Genomic DNA, 23,285 nt, shown 5'->3' on the forward strand with positions numbered 1-23,285 from the left:
AGGAGAAATCCTCGCTTCTTCCTTTCTCCGTGTCTGCTTCTAACAATCACTAGTCCTCACATCCATGATGGCGTTTGTGCTTGGGTTCTTAAAACAAGCACTCCTGCATATGTGGTGGCTGAAAAGAAGGAAGAGGGAACAGGCATCTGGACTTTCCAGCTTCCACGGGGAATGTGGCCTCAGCCCCCCACTCCCAAGACTGACCTAGTCCGATATTCCCTCATTATAGGAAGGGTGTGTGTATGCTTAGAAGTCAAGACATGAAAGTTGTCTAAAGCATTCTCATTCCCACTGTGAGCATGGGAGCCGCTGCTCTGCAGCCTCCTCTTCGTTCTGTGCTCTGGTCCCAGCTTCTGGCCTGTAGTTTAACCAGCTGTTTAAAGGAAAGGGGATTGGATGGAACAGGAGGTCTCCAACATTCTCTAAACCACCTACTGCCTCATCACACTCTGCACGTCATGGTGAGGAAAGAACAGGGATCACGGGAAAGGTGAGAACTTCTGGGGCTGCATGATATTAGTGAAATCATCAAGAGATGCTCGCTGAAGTTCCCAGAACGGGCAGTGCAGCCAGAAAACTCGTGGTTAATTGGGAACAGCTCAACTGCTTCAAATCTGACTTAAAGGTAAACTAGTTAGCCTGTAGTTGAGTTTTTTGCTCTCATGGAGCGGCAGCTTCCTCCTAATTGCTTACCACCAAAATCTCCACTGTTTTTTAAATTTTTTTAATAAATTTATTTATTTTATTTGTTTATTTTTGGCTGTGTTGGGTCTTCGTTGCTGCATGCGGGCTTTCTCTAGTTATGGGCGGGGGCTACATTTCGTTGCGGTGTGTGAACTTCGAATTGCGGTGGCTTCTCTTGTTGCAGAGCACGGGCTCTAGGCCCGTGGGCTTCAATAGTTGTGGCGCATGGGCTCAGTAGTTGTGGCTCGCGGGCTCTAGAGCACAGGCTCAGTAGTTGTGGCCACTGGCTTAGTTGCTCCATGGCATGTGGATCTTCCTGGACCAGGGCTCAAACCCATGTTCCCTGCATTGGCAGGCGGACTCTTAACCACTGCGCCACCAGGGAAGCCCCTCTCCATTGTTTTTAAGTGTACCTTCCAGCTTGAACTTTCCCACACTCTGTTCCCCCAAAAGTGGATTCCTTTGGGGAGAGCTTTAGAGCTTTCTGTTGTTGAAGACTGCCTCTTAACCTGGGCAAAATCTCTAAGCTATGTCTATGGAGCTGTGATAGAGATAGTGGTTCACTTCTCTGGAGGTGACACCCCTGTTTTACAGACAGGGTTCTGTGCATGGGCGGTAGCCTCTGGTCTTACAGACATTCATTTCCTGGCATGAAAACTCCACCCCGACGAATGAGCCATTCCAAGGGCTGCTGTGGCCTCAGCATTCTTGACCTTCAGTCTGTGGGGTAGAGCCTCAACCCTACAAGTGGGGTTGGGGTGGAAGAATGGAGCCCCCTATCTCTTGGCCACACTCAGCTGGAATTTAGGTCCTGAAACGTAGAGCTGGGGGCCGGGGGAGTTTGAGATATATTGGCAGCTTATATCTCCTGGGGAGACATAATCCTTGATAAGGACGTGGGAGAATGAAATCTTGCATTTGTGACAACATGGATGGAACTAGAGTGTATTACGCTAAGTGAAATAAATCAGACGGAGAATGACAAATACCATATGATTTCACTAATATGTGCACTCTAAATAATAAAACAAATGAACAAAAAACAAAACAAGAACAAACACATAGATGGAGAGAACAGATCAGTGGTTACCAGAGGGGAAGCTGGTTGCGGGGAGGGTGAAATGGGTGAAGGGGATCAATTGTATAGTGATAAATGGTAACTAGACTTATGCTGGTGATCCCTTTGTGGTGTATACAAATATCAAATTATAATTTATATAATGCCCAAAAGTTTGCTATATAACAAATTTACCTCAATAAAAAAAGAACTTTCATTTGGAGCTCAACTCTAAAGTTTTTAAAAGGGCATGTGCAGTGCTGTGGAAAACCAATTGAATGAGATCTGTTGTTCTTATTGTAAAATGCCTAAAATTGCAGCAAATATCTCTAATAAAATCTTCTTTAAAGAAGGAAAGAAAGAGAGAGCGAGAGAGAGAGAAAGGCAGGTGAGAAGTTGGCGGACAGAGTTGCTATGCTAGGGAGTCATCTTTTTCCTCAGCATCTCTCTGCCTCCCCCCGGGTACCAGCTCCCCTATGTGCAGCCATAGATCTGTTTCTCACCATGGCTTAAGATAGATACTCTCTTTGCCACCAAGCAAGTGGGAACAACACACACTTTTACAGGAGTGCAGAAAGAGTTAGAAGGGTTATTTGGCTTGGGGTTCACATTCCGAAATGACCTCCAGTTAGACTTTTGACCTTAGTAACAAACAAAGTTTATACAAAGTAATGGAGACATAAAGGCAGGCATTAAAGTAGAAAACATTCATTAGACCACTTAAACTTACGCAGTGCCCAATGCACGATATTCTCCATATTATTTTGCTAATAGCTTACTATCTGGCCTTGTCTTTGTACCTGGGTGGGCTCCAAAAGTTAATTTGTTCAAAGTAAACTCTTCAAATGTACGCATTTCTGAAATCTGTTGGGAGGGTTGGGGTTAAATTGTCCTGGATACAAAGTGAGAAGGGGGGAGTTTGTCAGACCTGATAAATACTCTGGCAAAGACAATTCCCTCCCATTGCTTCCGAATCCACTACATAAAGCAAGAATTAGTAAGGGCCAGGCCAGCCCTGCCACTCCCTGAAGAAGAGTGAGGACTTGTGGGCTTTCAGAAGTTACACCCCAGAAGTTATTACAGTGCCTTTTTCAGGGGTGAGAGAGCTGATATCTCCTGGTCAAATTCAGGCGCTTTTGACCCTGGGCCCTAGGAACTACAGCTCCCCCTGCTGGCGGTTGCCTGCCAGCGTCGATATCAACCGAGATCTAGTAGCCTCCACGTTCACCCACACGCTTTTCTCGCATCATGAAGCTGAGCGGCCTCCCGGCGCCCACTGTGGTCTTCCTCTTGCTCTTTCTCCACATGGCACAGCCTGGATTCCGCAAGGGTGCGTGGTGGACGTGGAGGTCCTAGGTGTGGTTGGGCGGGGGGAGAGGGGACGCTTCCTCCTCCGAGGAATCCATGAGACAAGCTGGCGCTGATGCCCTGGTATTCCCACCTCACCCCGTGGCGTTTTTCCCCCAGCTATCAGGAAACCTGGCTATTGCCCAGATTTTTTTCTTTCCTGCCCTTTCGTCTTCTTACCTCTGTGCCGGCGCGATAGAGGTTGCAGTGGGTCCAAGAGGTGTTGTGCGTACAACGGCAGTCGTCAGTGTACGGAGCCACGGCCGACTTTGGACTGAGGTGAGAAGCCCCATCTACTCCGCTTCACTTTGCCCCTGAAACGTTCCAGAAGAACCAGGTGTCCCATAAGGAGTGGAGGACTCTCGGTGCCCTTAGAAATCATTGAGATAAGAGCTTTTAAATTGAGATGGCCCTGAACCTTGCCTCAAGGACAGTAAAGAAAGAGGCCCAGCAGACCTCCTTCCTCAGAAAATACAATTTTTTTCGTGTTATGGGCCTCATTCTGTGAATTGATGAGGAAGTTTGGATAAGATAAGCGGCTCAACCGTTAGTGAATTTTTATCATGACTGTTTTCCATGGCCATTGTTTTTTCTAACGGCTCGTAATAAGGAAGCACTTTCCTCTTCACATTTAAACGGTCAGGTAAGGGATTCTGAGATTATAATTCTTTAGCATGGCTCACCTAGAATTCCTGAACCCTGATTCCTCGGAAGCACATCTTAGCACCCTTGGGAGGAGAGTACCTAGCAAGATTCAGACCACAGTGGTCTTGGGACTCAATCCGTGTTCCCCCCACGGTTTGCATCTTTCTGTATCTGCTTCTCTCTCCTCTCCTCAGGTAGAAACCCCTCCTTCACCAGGCTTGAGAAAGTGCTGGGGAGCCCAGTCTCAGACGTGGATAACTGAGCTCCAGTGCTTCCCTGCTTACCTCATTCCCAAGACTTCCTTTTATCAAGAGTTAAATGCTTCTTCATATGAAAATGACACAAAGAAATAAAGTGTTATGTATTTAAAACTACGTGAAAATCTATGACTCCTGAGTCTGTCTCCTCTCCCCCGCCCCCTTTCTCTGTCTTCAGCCTTTGGTGGGGGACACTTTAGGGTTTGTAAAAAAGAATGGGGGGCTACTGTTTCACATTTAGTCTTGACCAGTTCCTGCGCTTCTGTTTTTCTGATAGGTTTTTTTTTTTTTAAGATGTTGGGGGTAGGAGTTTATTAATTAATTTATTTATTTTTGCTGTGTTGGGTCTTCGTTTCTGTGCGAGGGCTTTCTCTAGTTGTGGCAAGCGGGGGCCACTCTTCATCGCGGTGCGGGGGCCTCTCACTATCGCGGCCTCTCCTGTTGCAGAGCACAGGCTCCAGACGCGCAGGCTCAGTAGTTGTGGCTCAGGGGCCCAGCCGCTCCGCGGCATGCGGGATCTTCCCAGACCAGGGCTCGAACCCGTGTCCCCTGCATTAGCAAGCAGATTCTCAACCACTGCGCCACTAGGGAAGCCCTCTGATAGGTTTTTAATGTCTCCTGACACTCAAATTCTCTGTTCATTAAATTCCAAGGGCATTTTTGAGTCATGGTTTCTGTGTTTGGATGCTATGAAAGACGTACAGTCTTATCCTGAGGCTGAAGGGCAAGTCTCTTTGCTCCATTATCTCTGGTTCAGCTGCTGTTGGCCTTTCCACTTGTGGGAGTAGTATGATTGAGGACTAGGTTTGGGACTTTGGGGTTGGAAATGGAGCAGGACATGGCCTTAGTTCTAGGCTACTTTAGGGTCTAAAATTTAGGCCATTATAAATCAGGAAAAGGAAGTCCTGTCTGAGGCCCTGCTTAGCAACCTTGAACTTAGTTTGGGGTTTAAGATCCTTTACCTAATAATGAAGTGTTATCTAGTCATGCGTTTCCTCACTTTCTGCTGTGTGATTCCGTCTTGATTCGGGATCACACAGGAATTTCAGGTCTTGGAGTGTGGTCTTCAAAGAAATGTAGTTTTATTTGACACGTGCATCTTACATTTTTGAAGAACTGCTGATTTCCTAGAATGTTTTAAGTTGACATATATTTTTCATCAGGCAAGTGATAAAATTTTTGGTGTATGATGAATATGGTCATTTAAATAGAATGGGAAAGATAAATAAATTAATTAAATGGGGACCTCACTCTTTTTAATGGTTTCTAATGGACTCCAATTACCCTCTTCATTTGATAGTAATATCTGTAAAAACAAAAACAAAAACAAAAACATGTTCTTTCTTTTCCTAATCTTCTTCTGCCTCTCTGCTTCCTTTCCCTTCATTGCCTGAACAATTCAAACCAAAACAAATAGGTGAGTGGGTGAGCTTGGGTTCTCTGGAAGGCAGATGTCAGAATAAGATTAGATCACCAAGAGTGTATCGGAGAAAAGGCCTGTGAGAGGTAAATGGGTGACAAAGAGATGAGGATGGCCATCAGACCAGATGCAGGGCTGACTCCTAGTGACGGAGGAGGGAAGGACGGAGGGTTTAGGAGGGAGAGTCTCAGAATATAGTGCAATATTAAGAAAGTGTTGGCCTGGCTGAAAGAGAGTGCTGGAACTAAAGTCACCTACCAGGAGTCCCATGTCTCTCGGAAAGGGCAGAGAAGGAGGGGCGTCTGGCTAGCTTGGGGGTGAGCTCCTCTTTCTTTCCACAGGTGGGGCTCAATCCAGTCCTTCCATTGGGCATCCCAGGAGAGAAGACCCTGACAAATAGGGACCAAGTTCTCTGTGAGGACTTCATCTGGGAGTGTGTCTGGACCACCTGAAATGACCCTTTGGCTACACAGCTCTGTCTGCGACATTCTTTGTGTGTGTGTGTCTCTCCACCTCCTTGTCTCTCTCTTATACTTCGTCTCCCTCTCATTCTCCACATCTCCTTTGTTCTCTTGCTCTTCATCTCATTTACCCTCTGTATCTGTCTGCCTTTCTTTTTTTTTTTTTTTTTGCGTTACGCGGGCCTCTCACTGTTGTGGCCTCTCCCGTTGCGGAGCACAGGCTCCGGACGCGCAGGCTCAGCGGCCATGGCTCACGGGCTCAGCTGCTCCACGGCATGAGGGATCTTCCCAGACCGCGGAACGAACCCGTGTCCCCTGCATCCGCAGGAGGACTCTCAACCACTGCGCCACCAGGGAAGCCCAGTCTGCCTTTCTTTTCATTTCTGGTTCATTACTATCTTGCTGTCTCTCTCTCTTTCTCTGTCTGCCTGTCCTTCTCTCTCTCTCGATGTTTGTCAAATGTTGTTATGTGTATGTTTTATATTCTCCTCTTTCTGTCATACTTTGTTCCGTGTGTCTGTATCTTTCTCTGGGCCAGGAACACCTGAATGGGGACGCCGCACATCCCCTCATGAGCCAGCGATGTCTCATGGCCCCTTGTCAGGCTGTCCTTAGCACCCACCCCTTGCCCACCTCATGGTCATGACTGCTCCCCTACAACCTTCCTTTGGTTTCTGGGGACTCCTTTCATCCTCCTGGGAAGATGGTGTCTTGGGCCCTTGTCAAATCCACCTCCTTCCTTGTCTGTGTTGTTTCTCTTGAGGAAGAGAAAGCTGAAACCTGCCTTGCACCCGCCATAACACCCTACTGGGGCCAAAGTCTGTCAGCCCCCGCTGTGCCAGGAGGACCCGCAGTGTTCGGAGAAGAAATGCCACCCTCGCAGGCTGCATGAAGGGCAGGAATCCTACAGATGTTCTAAATCTGTGAGAGGGTTTTATCTGCAAGGAAGGCGCAGAGACTGAGATGCAGGGCCTCTAGAGGGTCTTGGGATGCTGATGGGGACTCCCTCTCGATCTGGCTGGGGACGAGGGCTAGCCGGGTCTTTGCCACTGCCAACTTTGTAAATCTTATTGGTCGCTTGATCAGATAGTGGAACCAACCGTCAGCCAGACTGGAGATGAGCCACCAGTCAGTCCAGCAGGGGGCGCACTGGATTAAAGGAATGGGGCCTGCCTTCATGAGATGCTTAGGCCTCAGTTTGGGGGCTGGGGCCGGCTGGCTTCCGTGGAGCAGGGTAAGGCTGTGCAGGCTCTGGTTCTGGACAGCAGGAGGGTCTCAAGCTCTGGACCTGCTCTCTGAAGGTGAGGTGAAGCCTGGGAAGTGTTCAGTGGTGAAAGGCACTTGGAAGATGCCCAACCCTCCAAACTCGCAAAAATGATGCTCGGCGTTGCCACAGCCCGCAGTGCTACAAGGGCAGGTGTAGGAAGTGGTGTATTGTCCCTAAGGAAGTAAGAAGACGGCCAGGCTCAGATCTCAGACCCACCTGCCATCACTCTCCCTCAATGTGGCCTAAGTCCCCTGGAGCTCTGCCCTCTGTGGCAGGGAGGCTGCCTCAGCAGAACCTCTGCCCTTCAACACCATCTCCCGCTGTCTTCTGGGTACAAAACCTCAGAGGACCACACTGGCAGTGCTTCTATGCCTGACCTCTCACCTAGGCCCCAGGAGGGAGAGGGCCTGGAGAAGCTTAGAGAAGCAGCCCTGGCTCAGGGCTCATGAGACCTCGGTCTGAATGTCAGCTTTGCCTCTGACTGACATATTGCCTCGGGAGGGTGACCGTACCTCTCTGACACAGTTGGATGAAAGCCGAGAAATGGACCCTCACATATATGATCCATTAATGTTTGATAGGGGAGCCAAGAATGCTCAGTGGGGAGAGGATGGTCTTTTCAATAAATGGCGCTGGGAAAACTGGATATCCACACGCAAAAGAAAGAAATTGAACCGCTATCTACACCACTCACAGAAATTAGTTTGAAATGGAGTTAGGACTTACACTTAAGACCTGAAATCATTAAGCTACTAGGAAAAAACATAGAGAAAACGCTCCTTGACATCAGTCTTGGCAATGATTTTTTGCATACAACACCGAAATCAGAGCAACCAAAGCAAAAATCAATAAGTGGGACTACATCAAACTAAAAAGCTGCACAGCAAAATCAACAATCGACAAAATGAAAAGGTAACTTACGGGATGAAAGAAAATATTTTCACATCGTATATCTGATACGGGGGCTAATATCCAAAATCTATAAAGAATTCATATAATCAATAGCAAAAATAAAACCAAACCATCCAATTAAAAAATGGACAGAAGACTTGAATAGTCTTTTTTCCAAAGAAGATATACAAATGACAAGTACATGGAAAGGAACCCAACATCACTAATCATCATGGAAATGCAAACCAAAGCCACAATGAGATATCGCCTCACATCTGTTACAATGGCCACCATAAAAAGACAAGAAAGAACAAGTATTGTTGAGAAAAGGGAACCCTCATGCACTGTTGGCAGCAATGTAAATTGGTGCAGTCACTATGAAAAACAATACGGAGGTTCTTCAAAAAATTAAAAACAGAACTACCATATGATCCAGCAATCTCACTTCTGGGTATATATCCAAAGGAGATAAAATCACTATCTAGAAAACATATCTGTACTCCCATGCTCATTGCAGCAACGTTCACAGTAGCCAAGACACGAAAACAACCTAAATATTCACTGACAGATGAATGGATGAAGAAGTGGTACACATACATGATGGAATATTGTCCAGCCAAAAAAAAGAAAGAAGGAAATTTTGCCATGTGTAACAACATGGATGGACCTAGAGGGCGTTATGCTAAGTAAAATAAGTCAGACAAAGAAAGACAAATATCTCACTTAAACGTGGGATCTAAAAACATCGAACTCACAGAAACAGAGCTTAGAATGGTGGTTGCCAGAGGCTGAGTGGTAGGGGAAATGGGCGATGGTCAAAGAGTACAAACTTCCAGTCAAAAGATGAATAAGTTACCCCCAAAAGATGAATAATTTTCAGGGATCGATGTACAGCATGGTGATTACAGTTAACAAAACTATTGTACACTTGAAAGTTGCTATGAAAGTAGAGCTTTAAGGTTCTCACTGTAATAAAATGGTAAAATTACAATAAAATGGTAATTATGTGAGATAAAGAACGTGCTAACTAACCTTATTGTGGTAAGCATTTTACAGTATATAAGGGTATCAAATTATCCCATTGTACACCTTAAACTTACACAATGTTTTATGTCAATTATACCTCAATAAAGCTGGAGGGAAAATCAAAATTACATAAAAAGATACAGTCATAGAAGTCTTTTCCCATCCCTATCCTTCACTCCACTTCCACCCAACCCTTATAGATAACAATTTTATTCCTTTCTGGTTTATCTTTCTTATATTTTCATTTTATATATATATATATATATATATATATATATATATTCTTATTTGGATTTGTTTCTTACATGAAGGATATCTTACTTTATACATCGCTGTCACTAAACAATATAACTGACAATTACTCCATCTCAGCTCTTAGAGAACTTCCTATTCTATAGTGCCCCAATATTCTATTGTGTGGTTATATCACAGTTTACTCATCCCATTTCCTTGTCCTGCACAGATAAGCAATCCTTTGCCATTATGAATGACGTTACAAATTATGTTAGCGTGATGGTTGACATATGTTTTCAGGGTAGATTCCTAGAAGTTAGACTGTTGAAAGGATAAAAACATGTAGTTTTGTTAAACATTTGCTCAGTTCCCATCCCCAGGAACTGCAGTATTTTGGATTCCTACCAGCTATGTCTGAGAAAGATTATTTCTTCATAGCCTTGTTGATGGAGTTTGTTGTCAAGCTCTTGAATTTTTGCTAGTCTGGCAGGCAGGAAAGAGGATAGTTTCAATGTGTAATTTTCTATTCATATACCAATACCACAGTGCTTTAACTATAGGGGCATTATAGTGTCTTCTAACATATGGTACGGCTAGTCTTTTTGATGATTTTCTTTTTTAGGGGTTTCCTATTTTTATATGAAGTTTAGAATCAACTCCTCAAAAATTATTGGTACTTTATTGACATTATATTAACGAAGAAATTTGACATTTTTATTATGCTGTAATCACTCCATCCAACAACAAGGGATGTCTTCCCATTTAAGTAGACTTTTGAGTCTTTGAGAAATATTTTAAAATTTTGATATTTTCCCATGGCATTTATTTCTAGTGTTTAAGTGTTTTGTTGTATTGTAAATGGGACGTTCTCTTACATTAAATCTTCTAACTTCTTGTTTATGTGTAAGAACATCAGTGATTTTTGATGTTAATATAAAATATTATTAAATGATTTTATCATTTATACACATTAGACTTAACATGGAATCTCTTGGCTTTTATAGATACACGATCATGTTATCTACAATGATAATTTTATTTCTAATTTTTAAAATCCTGTGCAATACATTGGCTATTTCTTCCAATACAATATGAAATAGTAGTGAAGTTAGTGGACATCCTCACCTTCTCCTTAATCTTAATGGAAAAGCCTTTGAGATTCTCTATTGAGAAGGTGTTAGCGCATTTTTTAGTTTATCAAATGCACATATGGTTTTTAAAAATAATAAATGGGGCTTCCCTGTTGGCGCAGTGGTTGAGAGTCCGCCTGCCGATGCAGGGGACACGGGTTCGTGCCCCGGTCCGGGAAGATCCCACATGCCACGGAGTGGCTGGGCCCGTGAGCCATGGCCACTGATCCTGCACATCCGGAGCCTGTGCTCTGCAACGAGAGAGGCCACAACAGTGAGAGGCCCGCGTACCGCAAAAAAAAAAAAAAAAAAAAAAGGACCAGAGGAACCAGAGGTTGTGCAAGGAACAGAGGAGAAGAGATACTGCTGCAACATGAATGATAGTTTTTAAAAGGACAATCAAAGAATGAGAATAATGACAGATGAGGTTAAAAATTCTAAAAAGAGTGGGGGAAAATAAATATGAGGAAACCATTCAGAGACTAGAATTACAAGTTAGAGAGATGGAAATAAGATGGAAAAATAAGAAATTTAGAGAATCAATCACTAAGATCAAATCTGGCTAATGAAACTTTCTGAAAAGGAATCACAAAAATGGTGGTGGTAAAATTATTAAAGAAATTATTAAAAAAAAAAAGAAATTATAAAACATCCCAGAATTGAAATGCTTAGTGAGTACCCAGTTCACAAACATAAAACAAAACAAAACAAAACAAAAACCACCTACATTAAGGCTAATCATTGTGAAACAGTACATCAAGGATAAAGAGAAGATTCTATAAGCTATGAGACGGGTGAGAAAGAGAGTCACATCGCATTCAAAGGATGGGGAATCAGGATGGCATTTGACTTCTCAGTAGGAACACCCCAGAAGTCAGAACAAAAGCAATATTCTCAAATTTTTGAGTGAAATTATTTATAATCTTATTCTAAGCCAAAATATCAACCAAGTGTGAAGGTAAAATACAGATGTTTCCCAAAGTGCAATGTCTCAAAATATTTTCTTCCTAGGTACCATTCCTCAGGAATCTACTGGAGAATGTGCTCCAATAAAATGCAGGATGTAACAACAAAGAGAGAGAGAGAGAGAGAGAGAGAGAGAGAGATGAAATCCAGGAATAATATAGGAAAGGAGCCAAGATAATAATTGCCAAGATCATGGCAAAGAAAAGCCCAAAACTGGAGCAAAAGAATGGAACACTCCTGGAGAGGCATCTCATAGAAAACAAAATGGAAATGACTAATGGGCCGAATAATGGCTCCCACAGAGGCTCATATCCTAATCCATGGAAGCTGTGAATGCTCCCTTATACGGCAAAAGGAGCTTTGCAGATGTGGTCAAATTAAGGGTATTGATTATTGATATGGGAAGATTATCCTGTATAATCTGAATGAACCTAAACGTCATCACAAGTATCCGTGTAAAAGGGGGGCAGAGAGAGATTTGACAACTGAAGAAAAATTAGGAGATGTGACAATGGACTCCCTGGATCACTCATACCAGTAATCCTCAGCTTCACCACATGGGCAATAATCCGTCTGCAGATTCCTCACCAATGATGCCATATGCTGGGCAGTGCCCAGGGAGAAGAGACACCGCCCTGGCCTCTGTTGCATCACTTGGGAATTCTATAGACATCTCATATTCCAAAGAGAAGGTCCTGCCCAGAAAAAGTAGTTCCCGCTGGATCTAGGTGTCCACTTCAGTTGGGAGTTAGTCAGTTGGTGACCCAGTCAGTCATTTAGACAATCTGTCCGTCAGTGCCACATGCCACCAGCCACCAGCACTGCTTGCGGGGACCCTAAAGGAATCGGTTGCTCTTCCAGGAGGTGTGTGGACCTCCGTTTGTGGTCTGAGATGTGGAAAGGGTTGAATTCTTTGCTAAAGCACAGACCCAGGGCTGGGGTTTTGCAGCATGAGGAGATCAGGACCTCCTGTAACCTGCACCTCTGCCTTGTCCAGTTGAGGCGGAGCCTGGGAAATGCCCAGGAGTGTCTGGCAAGGGCAGGAGACTCTATCCGCTTCACCAATGTAAGAAGGACAGTTAGTGCCGGGGTAATAACCTCGAGGGCCACAAGGGCAGGTGTGGGCACATGTGTGTTCCCTCGTGAAAGCTAAAGAGGAGATCCAGGCTTATTTCAATGTCCCCAATCCATCTTCCACTTGGTCCAGACCCACAGGAAGGGGCTCTCTGCCCTTTTCCCTCTGCTAGGCTTCCCTGTCCTTCAGTATCATCCCCACTCCCAGTCCTTCAGCAAGAGCCCCCCCAGAGTCAACATCTCAGCTGTGTTCTCTTAGGAGCAAACTTAAGCCAAGGGCTCGAGAGCACCCAGGAGAAACTCGTAAGGGGTTGAGGGGAAGAAGCAAAGCAATGGCATGATTTCAGAGGAAGTCCCAGCCTCAGCCTGATCCCACAGGGATCTTTGAAGCATTAAAAACAGGGATTTTTTACATTTTTTACAAACTCCCATACTGGTCAGACATTACCTAGGAGCCGAGGCGAGATCACATAAAGTCCCAGGCATTTTTGGTTCTTCCTCTGGGCAAAGTCTCAGAGTGAGTCCTTAGCAGCAAAACACTAATCTGGGTCATAGCCATATAGAGACAATCAAAGGTATTGAAGGAACCTGGGCATGGCAGCAACAGTGTTCAACGCAGCCAGTCACCTGGGGCAGTGCTCCCATCTCAGACATTTTTGGCATGAGCCCTGGAAGAGAGAGCAGCTTTGATGGGTCAGGAGGTAGCTTTCAGACTACAACCTGCAGCCCTGCTCTATCAGTTAAGGAGAAGGTTGGAAGGTGTCTTGTGGAGCCAAGCAACTGCAGAAGGTCCTCCTGCCGAGATGAATGTCAACAACAGCCAGTGCAGAAGTGTTTCTAAATGTTGCAACGTCCTGTGTAGGCAAGCAATGTATTTACCCCATAGAGGGCAAGGAGGAAGTCCAAGCTCAGATCAAAGTCCTTCGATCCAGTTGGCCTCAGTATCCCGGTACCCCAGACCTATGGCGAGTGGGCGCCTGCCTAGTTATTTCTGGCAGAGCCTTTGCAAGGCCTACCTGCAATTAACACCACCCTTGCCCCAGGCAAGGTTTCCCACAGGGTTACCTGGCATGGTGCTTTCTCCCCTCCGAAGGCCCTGGAAGGAAGGTCATCTTAGACTGGAAAAGAAGCAGGCAGCTGTGGTCCAGGGCACAGGAACCTTGAAGTGGAATAAAAACTGCTTCTTGTTTACAGTATGATTATGGAGGATGACTGTATCTCTTTGAACCTCAGTTTTTCCCTCTGCAAAATGGACATGACCACATTCATCCGTATGACGTCCTACCCAGGGCTTTGTCATCCATAAAGCGCTGTGGGCACTGATTTCCTCCTCTGGGTTCTGGGTGATTAAAGCCCAGCAGCACCACCAGAGTTGGGGGCCCCTCAAGACTCCTCCAGCCAGTGTCCTGACTTTCCTGATGAGAATCCTGAGTCAGTGAATAGCTAGGATTGACCCCAAGACCAGGGATCCTTTCATTTTGCCACGTCGTGCCTCTTCTTTCCTGCCCCAAGTGGTCTTGGAACTTGACGGCCAGAGGTCCCCCTTAAGGTGGAGGATCTGGAGGTAAGGTGGCTGTCCCACAGTGGAAGCTGTCATCGAATGTTCTTTCTGCAGACGGATTATTGCCCATGTGGTGAAGCTGAGGATTCCTGGTATGAGTGATCCAGGGAGTCCGTTCCTACGAAACCTGTAATACCGGGCATTCCAAACTGAAGCCTCGGTTCTACCATGAATACTTCCTCTGTGTCTGGTCTTTTGTGTAGCCCTGACACCCAAAAAAGAGCTGAGCACAGAAAATCTGTTTTGATCAGAGAATGAATAAAAAGCACATGGTTCTCTCTACATACCCAGCATCTGTGATTCATAGAGTCTGCCCTGGTAGCTGGGAGTGGGTGTTAACATAGAGCCTCTCTCCTATAGCGTGAATCCTAGTACCAGTGGGCATGCTCTTCCCCTAAGCTATGCATACTGTAGGCAAGCAAAATTTGCCACCCCAAATCGTGCCTCTTTGGCATGAAGATTAATTTAGGCTGATTATTTTTAAGGCCCAAAAGACTCAGGAAGAACCTTTGACCTTCCCTCTAATTGCCTAAAAGACATGTAGATAACATTTTTTTTTTAGATTTCACATATAAGCAATATCATATGATATTTGTCTTTGTCTGACTTACTTCACTTAGTATGATAATCTCTAGGTCCATCCATGTTGCTGCAAATGGCGTTATTTCATTCTTTTTTATAGCTGAGTAGTATTCCATTATATATATATATATATATATATATATATATATATATATATATATATACACACCATATCTTTAAAAAAAATGATACAAATGAACATATATACAAAACAGAAATAGATCCACAGACATAGAAAACACACGGTTACCAAAGGGAAAAGAGGGGGAGGGATAAATTAGGAGTTTGGAATTAACAATTGCACACTACTATATATAAAATAGATAACCAACAAGGACCTACTGTATAGCACAGGGAACTATACTCAATATTTTGTAATAGCCTATAAGGGAAAAGAATCTGAAAAAGAGTAGACATAGATACATGCATAACTAAATCATTACTTTGATGCACACTCAAAACTGACACAACATTGTAAATCAACTATACTTAAATAAGTAAATAAATAAAATTTTAAAAATAAATAAAAGAAATGTAGATAGAGGACCTGTTCCAGGAAGGGAGATATCACCGGAGAAAACTGTAGTATGAACTAAGTGTGTAGACAGGGAGGAACCTAGCAAGGTCTGTTTGTTTTTTTTTAAATTCCTCTATGTGTCCATTATTTCTGTACGGCCCAGCAAACATTTGTTTACCAAACATTTGCTTCTCCATCTCCATATGAATTGCTTTCCTCCTCTTTGAAATTCCAAACTGCTGTCCCCAACATCCTTCCTCCTTTGTCTTTAGCTGAAGATGGTATTTAAGGTGAGGGCTTCAGTCATTCTGGCGAATTACTCAGTTTTCCTGGGTCTCTCCCATGTGTACGTGTTATTAAGCTTTTGTTTGATTTTCACCTGTTAATCTGCCTCATGTCAATTTAATTCATAGACTAGCCGGAAGAACCTAGAAAGGGTGGAGAAAACTTTCTTCCTCCCTGACAATACTTAAAATTCAAATTGCTTTAAGGTTTTTCCTTTTGGCAAGGCTAGGTTGTTCTTGTAGAAAAAAACAAGCAATTCTGCCAAGTGGATGAACCGATTTTCCCTTCTGCCAGCAATATATGTCTCTGTTTCCCCACAGCTTAATAATACATTGTCAGACTGTAAAACTCTGGCCAATCTGATATCTGAAAATGGATATCTTATTTCAGTTTGCATACATGATTATATGAGACCAAATACATATCCAAGCGCACACATAATCATGTACTTCGTGCTGCATTAACAAACAATTGTGAAGTCTCAATGGCATAACATTGTACAAGTTTATATCCACAGACTCAACAGAATTATGGGGATGTTTGCGAGGACATTCCAACCTTACGTAAATTTCAAAAGATCCATCTGGGAAGAGCTGGAGAGGAAGAAAACCCTGCAGGAAGAAATTCACCTGTGAAGCTCATTTCTGATGGGAGGAGATCTGACGGCCACAGTTGTCATCCAGTAGATGACGGGTAGAGAAAGGGTGTGGTTGATGTTATCCTCCCTTGTTTTCACCATGTTTCCCAGTCTCTATCTTTTGGCCCAATTTGGCAGGTTTCAGCCCTGCTGCCCACCACCAACTTGTTGGCATGAGACCACTATCTCAAGTAGCCAGCCTCATGGCGAAGTGGTCCTCCATTCCCCTTAGAGATTGTTGGAATATTTCAGAGAACCTTTTCCAAATGTGTGAAAGGAACACTGTAAAAATTTGGACACAGATGACTGTCCCCAAGGACTAGCATGAACTGGGAGGGAGGGATTGGAGCGTGGCTAATAGCGCTTCCTTCATGGGTTCACTCAATGAATCATTTATTGTTTCATTCATTCAACACACATATCATATGTCAGGTTCCCAAACTGTATAGCAATCGTCATCCTTCTGACGACAATTGCAGTCTACACAGGCCTGTTACTGAGCTAGATGCTGGGATTTATCTTTGGTTGAGTTCTCCTGGAAGCAGACCCTGAGGCAATAATTTGAGGACAAATAATTTACTTGGGAAGTGATCCAGAAGCATTTTTCAGAGAATGGGTTTGTGAGATGGGGAATGGATGGAAGCCAAAAAGTGTGCAGTGCTGAGAAGTTTACTGCTGTGGGCAACTGGGGCTCATCCTGTTGGAAAACTCTGGAAGATTTTATAGAACTTGCCTTAGAATTTCCCACCCTGGATGAGAAAGAGGAGGTATTTATCCTCCAACTCCAATCTGTCATTTGCTGATGGCTGCTCCCTGAAACCCCTCAGACAGAGTATCGCAGGATTATAGCAGATGCCACTGGCATGTACTGGAGTGGAGAGTGCCCTGGGACTATGGACAGGGCACAGAAGGGTTACTAGCTATAAGATCTAATCATCAAAAATAGCCAAAAATTTTGGCTGAAATCAAGACCTTAATTAAGAAATACTTTATTGCTAAAAAATGCTTAGAAAAAAAAACAAAAGAGACTTACTGTAAAGCTACATGTCTTAATCCACTCAGACTGCTATAAAAAAAAAATAACACAAACTGGCTTGATTTAACAACAGAAACTTATCTCTCACTGTTCTGGAGCCTGGGAAGTCCAAACTCAAGGCACCGGCAGATTTGGTGTCTGGAGAGATTCCTCTTCCTGGTTTGTAGATGGCCACCTTCTTGCTGTATCCTGCCAGAGGGAGAAAGGTCATCTCTCTCATATCTTTTCTTATAAATGCACCGATCCCATTCATAAGTGCTCTACCCTCATGACCTCATCACCTCCCAAAGGCCCCAATTCCTGATACCACAACATTGGGGGTTAGGGCTTCAACACAGGAATTTTGAGGGAACACAAACATTTAGCCCACAGCACTATAGTACTGAAGACATTGTGGTATTGACAAAAGGATACACACATAGATCAATGGACAGTGCAGAAATAGATTCACACATACGTAGCCAATTGACTGTTGACAAAAGTGCAAAGGGAATTCATTGGAGAAATAATAGTCTTTTTAACAAATGATGCCGGAACAATTGGACTCCCATATACAAAAATATGAATCTTGATCCATACTTCCACATCATTTGTAAAAACTAACTCAAAATGGATCATAGACATAAATGCAAAAAGTAAAACTATAAAACCTGCAGAAGAAAACATAAGGAGAAAATCTTTGCGACCTTGGGTCATGCAATAATTTCTCAGATATAACACCAAAAGCATGATGAAGAAAATATTGAGTGGGCTGTCATCAAAATTAAAAACTTCTGCTCTTTGAGAAAACACTGTTAAGTAAATGAAAAGACAGGCCACCAAGGGCTCCCAATTCAGAGTCTTTCATATAAAAGAACCCTATTGTGAGCAGAATAATGCTTAGTGCTTTGCCTGGGTGATTGTACATCTTCATGGGGAGCTATGTGAGATAACAGGCTCTCTTTTTAAATACTTTTCACTTTTGTCAAAGTTATACGTGCAAATAGACTAAAGAGTCACATAGTTTACAAAGCATGTTGTGAAGCATAGAGGTTGCTTACCACCACCCTCCCCCTAGAGGGGACCGCTTTTAGTTTATCATCTTGACACTTGTATCCCTGTCTCTAAGTAACATTCATTATTGTAATAATAATGTTACATCTCGACTTTACAGTTTTAGATATAATCCATTGACTTCCCAGGACTGAAAACGAGATTTTTGTCCACCTCTTTGCTCCCTACACCTCCAGCACTTCCACTCCCCTCCCTCCCATCAATGTTATATGATAATTGTGATTTCATCAGCACTACTGTTTACAGTATTATGACTATGTAAACACTTGTTACAGTTGAACTATGTAGTAAACCAAACCACTTTTCCCTTCTGGCACAGCTTTTTAATTTTCTCTGATGTGAAAAAATTGTCTGGTTTTGCGTTTGCTTGGTTTTCTATATATGTATTGCCTATTCAACCACAAATCCCCCAAATCGCCTCTCCATGTATTCATATGTGTGTGTATTTATATCATATTCATAGATGTTCTATTAATTTCACCTTCCAGAAGGTGAATTTCCTGGAGCCCTCTGACTCCCTCCAATCTGGGCTGGTAGCTCTGTATTGTTTTTCTTATTTATTTATTTATTTTTGGCTGCACTGGGTCTTCGTTGCTGTGCGTGGGCCCCCTCCAGTTGCAGCAAGCAGGGGCCAACCCTCACCGCAGCACGCGGGCCCCTCCCGCTGCAGAGCATGGGCTCCAGGCTCGCAGGCCCCAGTAGCTATGGCACACGGGCTTCAGCAATTGTGGCACACGGGCCCAGCCACTCCACAGCATGTGGGATCCTCCCGGACCAGGGCTCGAACCCGTGTCCCCTGCATTGGCAGGCGGACTCTCAACAACTGCACCACCAGGAAAGTCCCTTTTTTTCCTTTTTTAAATAGCAAATTTGTAATGCTTTTATTTTTTCTCCTTAAATTTCTTTAAAAATTTTTTTTGTTGTTGAAGTAGCGTTGATGTACAATATTATATAATTTACAGGTGTATAATATAGTGGTTCACAATTTTTAAGGTTTATACTTCATTTACAGTTATTGTAAAATATTGGCTCTATTCCCCAGGTTGTACAGTATATCCTTGTAGCTTATTTTATGCATAATAGTTTGTACCTCTTAGTCCCCTCCCCCTATATTGCCCCTCCCCCCTCCATTCTGTCCACTGGTAACCTCTAGTTTGTTCTGTCTGTATTTCTGGCACTCAACTGTCATGCTGTTATTTTCTGTCACCATCATCATGGGGGCGCTCTTCTTTTCTGCTCCTACGTTCTATTTTCTGTATTTCATGCATTTTTTCCTTGGTTTCATCTTAATAGGCTTTCTTTTGCTGTTCAGAATTGTCCCATATGAATTTCTCGCCATGTAGCCAATGTCCAATAAATGTCCACTATAATCATGAAAAAGCAGTGGGGGTAATTCTAGGGTGTGGGAGAATTTTTTGAGCATGTTAACTAAACTCCTTTTTTTTTTTTGCGGTACGCGGGCCTCTCACTGCTGCGGCCTCTCCCGTTGCGGAGCACAGGCTCCGGACGCGCAGGCTCAGCGGCCATGGCTCACGGACCCAGCCGCTCCGCGGCACGTGGGATCTTCTGGACAGGGGCACGAATCCGCGTCCCCTGCATCGGCAGGCGAACTCTCAACCACTGCACCACCAATGAAGCCCTAACACTCCTTTTTTAACTTGCTATTCAGCTGACTGCTGAGAAGAGCCCTGTTGGTTTATCTCAGGAAATGTGGCTTAAATGTGATTGGCTTCACATTAATTTCACTTCCAACCACAGTGCTAAGGGGTAATGTGTTCACCCTTCAATGTCATTCCACCCTTTTCAACTCAAGTACCCCTCTGTGATCTAGTCAGTTACTATTATTCCTACTTCACAGCTGGGAAGGCTGAGGCCCAAAGAGGTTTTGCTTGCTGTCTCCTCTTCACCTGTCATTCAGCAAGGACTCTCTGTGTGGCTGGCACTGCAGGTATTACATCGAAACAAGTCAGGAGAAAGCAAGAGAAAATGTCACCTGCCATTCAGGGAAGAGAGTGACGCTGGGTAATCTGGCAACAAATGTGGCAACGCCCAAGAGTCCCAGAGTGTGGGAAAGTCAGGGCACTTAGAGACGTCCCAGCTAGCCGATTGCTTCAGGCTTCTAAGAAGCTCCTTTTTTTTTTTTTTAAATTAATTTATTTAATTTTTGGTTGCATTAGGTCTTCGTTGCAACAAATGTGGCAACGCCCAAGAGTCCCAGAGTGTGGGAAAAAGTCAGGGCACTTAGAGACGTCCCAGCTAGCTGATTGCTTCAGGTTTCTAAGAAGCTCCTTTTTTTTTTTTTTAATTTATTTACCTTATTTTTGGCTGCGTTGGGTCTTCGTTGCTGCGTGGGCTTTCTCTAGTTGGGGGGGGCTACTCTTCATTGCAGTGCTTGGGCTTCTCATTGTGGTGGCTTCTCTTGTTGCAGAGCATGGGCTCTAGGCGTGTGGGCTTCAGTAGCTGTGGTGCAAGGGCTTAGTTGCTCCGCAGCATGTGGGATCTTCCCAGCCCAGGGCTCGAACCCATGTCCCCTGCATTGGCAGGCAGATTCTTAACCACTGTGCCACCAGGGAAGCCCCTAAGAAGCTCCTTTGTAATGCCCTGTTCTGCCCTCTTTGTCCCCTCCCCTATTCCACCCTAAAGGTGGGTGGTCCTCTAGCTTGCTCCTGAATGGCTTCCTGACCAGCCTGGTGACACCTCCCCCTCCAAGTCCTACATTTCCCTTCCTAGGCCTCACACTCTTGCCTAAGGGCAGAAACAGCCAGCAACACTCGGGATGACGTGGTCCCTGTCCTCACCTGAATGTTGGGCTTATGAAATAGCAGCTGGGAGGGCTCAGGGCAGTTCTGGCAGGACCACACTCGTAGGAGCGGGTATAAAGGGTGAAGCCAGCACTGGCTACCACAGCTCCACCTGCCCTCAGGATGAAGCCTAGCAGCCTTACCGTCTTCCTGGTGATATTTGCCTTTGGATTCCTGACGTCCTGGGTTGTGGAAGGTGGTTTCAAAGGTGAGTTGGACTCTCTCAGGCCATACGCAGGTGCCTGAGTCAGTGATAGCTCAGAGTGGGAATAGCCTCTTCCTTGTAGCCTGGGGGCTGACCTTGAAGTCACCATTCCAATGGTCGGGCCTATGGCCCCTAATTTCAAGCATCTCTCTGAGGACTTCAACTTAGGGAGTTCCTGCACATCCAGAAATTTACCTTTCACCAGATGGACCTGTTTACCCCAGCCCCTGTATTTCTTATTTTTCTTTCTCTATAGCTCCTTCTTTACTGTTTTGTTTGTTTTTTTTTTATCTCTCTTTTTCTCTGTCACATGATTTTGGTCACTATCTTTTTTAATTTTCCAAATTGGTCTCTTTTTCTCTTAATGTTTCTTATTTTAACAGTCATTCTCTCTTTCTCTATCTCCTTGCCAGTAGATCTGTTCTCTTTTATTTAATCTCTGATGAGTGGCCTCTCCTGGAATCACTGTCCTGTGCTGCCTCTCTCCCAGGCAAATCCGGGCAAGGGATACCTGACCATGAGCTCTAGTTAGCACTTACTGGACCTGGCCTATACTGACTTGCAATGGCTGATTGTAAAATCTTCAAGACTTTTGCGAGCTAGTTGATGTCACATTGGTAGCTTGAAATTAGCCATGATGGGAATATTTACACCACGCAAATTGGCAAACTCTACAAAGTCTCCCTCTTAAAACATCTAGTAACACACCACCATCTATACCTCCTTTCTTGTGCCATTGACTCCCTCCTGGCTGAGTGGTTGGCTGAGCTAGGCACTGCCCCACACCTGCCTTGAAACTAGAATCCTAACAGTTCCCTTTATTCCTTTGGGGTCAGCCACCTGGGTTAGGTTTTCTCTCCTCTCCTGGGAAGCTGATTCCTTCTCCAGGATTGTGGTCATGACTCAGCATCAGCTTCTTCTTCCTCCTTTGTTCTTACCTTTCAGAAAGATGTAAACCTGGAGCCTGCCCCTTCCAACGCCTTAGGAAGTGCTTTGGCCATGAACCCTCTGAATGCTGGAATGACTGGCAGTGTCCACGAAGGCAAAAATGCTGCTCCAACGGTTGTGGCCGCGAATGCATGGATCCTGTATTCGCGGAAGACTCAGGTGAGAAAGTAGAGTCTTGGAAATGGGGACCACGGAGATTTGAGCTTGAGGACACGCATCCTGAGGAAGTAGAGAGTGCTCCTCTGAACTGGGATGGAGGCTGGGATAGAGCCAGGGATCCTCCACCCCCAGCTCTGTATGCTCAGGTAGGCAGTGGGTCAATTCGTGAGCCAGTCAGCCAGCTGGCCAATCAGTTAATGAATCAGTCTGTCTGTCAGACACATACAACACTGGTTAGGGTCCCCTTGGTGGGAAGGAGTCTCCTTTAGGACATACACCGGCCTCAGTTTTGGTCCTGAGGTTGGGGAAGAACTGATTTCCATGCACAGGGTGGAGATGGGGTTGGGAGTTTGGGTGATGTGCTAAGGGGTGAAGCCTCTGAGTTGTGACTTTGTTTTTACCAGTTAAGTTCACTCCTGGGAAGTGTCCAGTGGTTACTGGCCAGTGTAAGAGACCCAACCCTCATAAACAACTGCCTGAATGACAGCCACTGCCCGAAGGGTCTCCAGTGTTGCAGGGGGGTGTGTGGGAATTCATGTGTACAGCCGGTTAAAGATAAGGAGAAGACTGGCAAGAGCCACACCCCCCTGTATCCTAATATGGTCTCAACCTCCTGGTGCCCTTGCATGTGAAGGAGGATGTTTGAGGTCTCCCAATACTGCCCCCTCCCCCAAGCAGATCCTCTGCCCTTCAACACCCTTCACCCCTTAGAGTTCCTTAGACAAGAAGTGCCAGGGGGCACCTGTGACAGGTAATGCTGGGTCTTGGGAAGGAAGTCTTCTTGGAATAAGCCAGGAGGAAGGAGCATGTTACAAGGGGCAAAGGTTCTATCTTTTAATATCATCTCTGCCTCTGACTGACTGTGTGCCTATGAGCAACTGACTGTATCTTTCTTAGCCTCAGTTTCCCCATCTGTAAAATGGACACAATTATATCTACTGAGATACTAAATGTAAAAGTGCTTTTTAAGACTTAAAGTGCTGTGTGCATTGAGAGAGTGTTGCTATGGTTATGGCTTCGATTGGCTGGGTTATCTGGAACC

General features: G+C 44.5%; 1 pseudogene across 1 annotated transcript; it reads left to right on the forward strand.

Moving 5' to 3' along the window:
• The first annotated feature begins 21,054 nt into the window (after nucleotides 1-21,054).
• On the forward strand, nucleotides 21,055-22,875 carry LOC309832773 (antileukoproteinase-like; annotated as a pseudogene). Its single transcript has 3 exons — nucleotides 21,055-21,169; nucleotides 22,082-22,243; nucleotides 22,648-22,875. The product of its transcript is annotated as an antileukoproteinase-like (transcript).
• The last annotated feature ends 410 nt before the right edge of the window (nucleotides 22,876-23,285 follow it).

Source organism: Grampus griseus (genome assembly GCF_964374135.1).
Source record: "Grampus griseus genome assembly, chromosome: 14".
Classification (NCBI taxonomy): Eukaryota; Metazoa; Chordata; class Mammalia; order Artiodactyla; family Delphinidae; genus Grampus; species Grampus griseus.